Source organism: Schistocerca cancellata, chromosome 1 (assembly GCF_023864275.1).
Source record: "Schistocerca cancellata isolate TAMUIC-IGC-003103 chromosome 1, iqSchCanc2.1, whole genome shotgun sequence".
Taxonomy (NCBI): domain Eukaryota; kingdom Metazoa; phylum Arthropoda; class Insecta; order Orthoptera; family Acrididae; genus Schistocerca; species Schistocerca cancellata.
Genome location: NC_064626.1, coordinates 1,278,437,162 through 1,278,443,545, shown reverse-complemented (window position 1 = coordinate 1,278,443,545; position 6,384 = coordinate 1,278,437,162).

Genomic DNA, 6,384 nt, shown 5'->3' with positions numbered 1-6,384 from the left:
TTTCATTAAGCACTTACCTCACAAAAATCTTCATTATGCGAACTACTGGAATACAGTGAGTGTCAATACTGGCAGTCAAATAAAAGATTCTAACTACTAAGGCCGCTAACTACTAATAGGCATGTGGTTAGCAAAGGAAAGATCTTGTTACAAGCCAAATAAAGTATTTTCTACCTTAATAATGTGACATCCAGTTCAAACACGAATATAAATCGTCATTGACATCCAGTACAAAGATATATAATCATGAATAATTTTCAGTCTCCGAGTCGGATACTTCCAGATCGTTAGCCTACTGTAACACTTCAGACCTCTACCCTCCATCAATGCTAACTTCTCACATCTAACATCATCACTGCTGGCTGTTAACCTCCAACTGCCGAACAGTACTTCCATCACTGCTGGCGACTGACTTCCAAAAACGAGTCCAACTAGCCACAGAGTTTATTACAAAGAAAGCGCAATCACAGATTCAATGCAAAGCGCTACACAGCGCTGCCAACGCAGAAGCGGGCGACTTACAAAGTGTCTTACTAATCAGTCAAACTACGCCACCTTTGACATCTTTCCGATCCTTTTTTATCGCTTATATCCCCGAAATGTGACAGCAGTGTTTATTTTTATTCAAATCTCATCTACTACAACTCCAGAATAACCATTTCAGACCTGGATGAACGACTCTCAGTTGGCATAGAGTGATACTGCATTCTGCTGGAGAATTTTTGTATCCATTATCTTATTTGTATATGTGTGAAGTACATACGGACTATATCTGTCATGATCCAATTTTAATTTTTTGATAATATTGTGTCAACCATACTGTATACTGTATATGTCTTTGTTCGAAAAGCTTAACTGTGTTAATACATTTACTATTCCACACAGCAGCTATTTGATCGATACTGTGTTCTTGTCCTCCTCTCCAGATGCGATTGATTGTTGGGGCTTGGAAGTATGTGGGCGCGGTGTATAAGGTCTCTCTTTAATAGCAGATGTCGGTGAATTTGTATCGGCAAAGAGATGAGTTGAAGTCGGCGTTGGCTTTATTGGTTTCAGTCCATTGTGGTGTACAACTGTTGTGAATCTGTGTTGTGTGTTTTGTGGGAATTCCTTCTCCCTGTCTAATTTACCCTTACTAAGGTTTCCTTCCACTGCCGTATAAGGTCCGTGGTTTACATATTCTTTGGTTGCTTTAACAATATGTTGATGGTAGCTGAGACTTTCTTGATCTCCTGTTGTTTAAGGTATATGCAGCAAGGTTTATTCCTCGATGTGTGATTTCCTTTACAGTGTGCACAGCATGTTATTTGACTCGTGCGCTGTGGTACCTCGTGATTCCCTCCACATGTTTTACAGCGAGCCTCCGATTGACACTAGTTACTGGGATGACCACATCGGAGGCAACGTCTCATCAACTTAACAGTACATCTAGCACCGTTTACTGTCGCACACTCCTATAGAAACTGTGATGCAAAACTGACAACACACTTTCGTCGAGGAACGTTGTATCCGAGACATAAATCTGTTTGATCGTCCTAAATAGATGTGTAACAGGGATAGCAGATTGAATAGATTCTCTCATCTCTAGGTCTTCAGTTCAGTGTCTAAATCTACATCTACGTGATTACTCTGCTATTCACAATAAAATTCCTGGTAGAGGGTTCAATGAAACACCTTCAAGCTGTCTCTGTACCGTTCCACTCTCGAACGGCACGCGGGAAAAACGAGCACTTACATTTTTCCGTGCGAGCCCTGATTTCTCTTATTTTATCGTGATGATCATTTCTCCCTATGTAGGTGGGTGCCAACAGAATGTTTTCGCAATCGGAGGAGAAAACTGGTGATTGAAATTTCATGAGAAGATCCCGTCGCAACGAAAAACGCCTTCGTTTTAATGATTGTCACTCCAATTCACGTATCATGTCTGCGACACTATCTCCCCTATTTCGCGATAATACAAAACGAGCTGCCCTTCTTTGTTCTTTTTCGATGTCATCCGTCAGTCCCATCTGATGCGGATCCCACACCGCACAGCAATACTCCAGAATTGCGTGGACAAGAGTGGTGTAAGCAGTCTCTTTAGCAGACCTGTTGCACCTTCTGAGTGTTCTGCCAATGAAGCGCAGTCTTTGGTTTCTTCTACCCACAATATTATCTATGTGATCGTTCCAATCTAGGTTCTTTGTAATTGTAATCCCTAAGTATTTAGTTGAATTTACAGCCTTCAGATTTGTGTGACTTATCGCGTAATCGAAATTTAGCTGATTTCTTTTAGTACTCATGTGAATAAGTTAACACTTTTCCTTATTCAGGGTCAATTACCACTTTTCGCACCATACAGATATATTATCTAAGTCATTTTGCAATTCGTTTTGGTCATCTGATGACTTTACAAGACGGCAAATGATAGCATCATCTGCAAACAATCTAAGACGGCTACTCAGATTGTCTCCTATGTCGTTAACATAGATCAGGAACAGGTACATTTCTTGTAAGTCCCTGGTGATGAGGCCAGTGGTCTGGTATGTATGCTACCATCTGTTTGTGACTTAGAGGGTTATCTTCCACAAATTTACTGGGGTCCTCCCTTGTTGGCAGATGAATGCGAATTCTATCCTCTCCAACTGCCCTGAGATTTGTAATTTTTTGTTTATATTCAGAGTCAGCTGAACACTAATTTCTCAAAAGCCATGGTAAGGTATTTACCGTATACATGAAATGTGTGCGCAGTTACGAGTATGGACAGCCGTCAGCTGTATAATGGCGACCTCTCGCAATAAGGGGGAATTCGATTTCGAGTTCGGGTCCGGCACAAATTTTCACTGTCGTCTTTCCATTGTATAGCTGACAGTGGTCCACACTGCCAACTCGGGCATGGATGTGTGTAATGTCCTTAGGTTAGTTAGGTTTAAGTAGTTCTCAGCCTAGGAGACTGATGACCTCAGATATTAAGTCCCATAATGCTTAGAGCCATTTGAACCATTTGGTCTTCATTTAAAAGTTGCGCCCGCATGACTCGTAAGTATCTTAAGCGAGATTTCCGTTTTTACTACGAAAGACGCTACTGGAATAAACTGTTTCGATACTGTTAACTCGGTTGCTAACCATCAGAGCGCAGTGTTATGTTAGAGCCACAGTTCAATATGTTAGCCTCAATTAATTATCTGCTTCTTCCGTGGATCTTATTTGCGACAAATGATTGTGCTGTGATACGTGACACAGTGTAGAAACAAAGGCTGGTTGAGATGCTACGATTTGTCAGCACGCGTCACATCTGCACGCATAAATTGTCTCACGTCCACCGGAAATTTACGCAGATCGGAGATGTGCACAGAATCTGAACTTGCATTCACAACTTTATCCAAAAGAATTTTCTGAGTTTCTATGACGTAATAACAATTTAATTTCTACTTGCACATTACAATCCAATTGTGTGATTGGATTGAGGAGTTCCTAGATAACAGGACGCAGCATGATATTTTCAATGGAGAGAAGTCTTCCGAAGTAAGAGTAATTTCAGGTGTGCCGCAGGGGAGTGTCATAGGACCGTTGCTATTCACAATATACATAAATGACCTGGTGGATGACATCGGAAGTTCACTGAGGCTTTTTGCAGATGATGCTGTGGTGTATCGAGAGGTTGTAACAATGGAAAATTGTACTGAAATGCAGGAGGATCTGCAGCGAATTGACGCATGGTGCAGGGAATGGCAACTGAATCTCAATGTAGACAAGTGTAATGTGCTGCGAATACACAGAAAGATAGATCCTTTATCACTTAGCTACAAAATAGCAGGTCAGCAACTGGAAGCAGTTAATACCATAAATTATCTGGGAGTACGCATTAGGAGTGATTTAAAATGGAATGATCATATAATGTTGATTGTCGGTAAAGCAGATGCCAGACTGAGATTCATTGGAAGAATCCTAAGGAAATGCAATCCGAAAACAAAGGAAGTAGGTTACAGTACGCTTGTTCGCCCACTGCTTGAATACTGCTCAGCAGTGTGGGATCCGTACCAGATAGGGTTGATACAAGACATAGAGAAGATCCAACGGAGAGCAACGCGCTTCGTTACAGGATCATTTAGTAATCGCGAAAGCGTTACGGAGATGATAGATAAACTCCAGTGGAAGACTCTGCAGGAGAGACGCTCAGTAGCTCGGTACGGGCTTTTGTCAAAGTTTCGAGAACATACCTTCACCGAAGAGTCAAGCAGTATATTGCTCCCTCCTACGTATATCTCGCGAAGAGACCATGAGGATAAAATCAGAGAGATTAGAGCCCACACAGAGGCATACCGACAATCCTTCTTTCCACGAACAATACGAGACTGGAATAGAAGGGAGAACCGATAGAGGTACTGAAGGTACCCTCCGCCACACACTGTCAGGTGGCTTGCGGAGTATGGATGTAGATGTAGATGTAGATGTACATAGAGGCTGATCTACATGTGTACTTGTCCTGGCTTTAGTGCTGTTTATCTTATTCCTGTCATTCGAAATTTCACTTGCACAGCATTTCGAAATGAACATTTGTTTACTTCATGTTACATTTTGGATGTTGTTGCCAAATGGTGAATACTATTGTCAACTACCGAATGTGCGACTGTGATCTATCTGTGTGTGTGTGAATTGGTATTAGTTTTAGAATGGTTAGGTCTGTGCGTATGCATATCGGCTTTCTTCTTCAAGTATTTGTGTGTGTGTGTTTGTGTATGTGTGTGTGGCATGTGTGTGTGCGTATGCATGAATTTGCATTTGTGTGAGTATGGTTAAGTGTAAACAGTGTGGTCCATTGATCGTGACTGGGCCGCATATCTCACGAAATAAGCGTCAAACGAAAAAACTACAAAGAACGAAACTTGTCTAGCTTGAAGGGGGAAACCAGATGGCGCTATGGTTGGCCCGCTAGATGGCGCTGCCAAAGGTCAAACGGATATCAACTGCGTTTTTTAAAATAGAAATCCTCATTTTTTATTGCATATTCGTGTAGTACGTAAAGAAATATGAATGTTTTAGTTGGACCACTTTTTTCGCTTTGTGATAGATGGCGCTGTAATAGTCACAAACATATGGCTCACAATTTTAGACGAACAGTTGGTAACCGGTAGGTTTTTTAAATTAAAATACAGAACGTAGATATGTTTGAACATTTTATTTCGTTTGTTCCAATGTGATACAAGTACCCTTGTGAACTTATCATTTCAGAGAACGCATACTGTTACAGCGTAATTACCTGTAAATACCACATTAATACAATAAATGCTCAAAATGATGTCCGTCAACCTCATTGCATTTGGCAATACGTGTAACGACATTCCTCTCAACAGAGAGTAATTCGCCTTCCGTAATGTTCGCACAAGCATTGACAATGCGTTGACGCATGTTTTCAGGCGTTGTCGGTGGATCACGATAGCAAATATCCTTCAACTTTCCCCACAGAAAGAAATCCGGGGACGTCAGATCCGGTGAACGTGCGTGCTTCGAGGACCAATTCACCTGTCATGAAATATGCTATTCAATACCGTTTCAAACGCACGCGAGCTATGTGCCGGATATCCATCATGTTGGAAGTACATCGCCATTCTGTCATGCAGTGAAACATCTTGTAGTAACATCGGTAGAACATTACGTAGGAAATCAGCATACATTGCACCATTTAGATTGCCATCGATAAAATGGGGGCCAATTATCCTTCTTCCCATAATGCCGCACTATACATTAAACCGCCAAGGTCTCCGATGTTCCACTTGTCGCAGCCATCGTGGATTTTCCATTGCCCAATAGTGCATATTATTCCGGTTTACGTTACCACTGTTGGTGAATGACGCTTCGTCGCTAAATAGGACGCCTGCAAAAAATCTGTCATCGTCCCGTCATTTCTCTTGTGCCCAGTGGCAGAAGTATACACGACGTTTAAAGTCGTCGCCATGCAATTCCTGGTGCAGAGAAATATGGTACGGGTGCAATCGATGTTGATGTAACATTCTCAACACCGACGTTTTTGAGATTCCCGATTTTCGCGCAATTTGTCTGCTACTGATGTGCGGATTAGCCGTGGCAGCAGCTGAAACACCTACTTGGGCATCATGATTGGTTGCAGGTCGTGATTATGTTTCACATGTGGCTGAACACTTCCTGTTTCCTTAAATAATGTAACTATCCGGCGAACGGTCCGGACATTTGGATGATGTCCAGGATACCGAGCAGCATACATAGCACACTCCCGTTGGGCGTTTTGATCACAATCGCCATACATCAACACGATACGACCTTTTCCGCAATTGGTAAACGGTCCATTTTAACACGGGTAATGTATCACGAAGCAAATACCGTCCGCACTGGCGGAATGTTACGTGATACCACGTACTTGTATGTTTG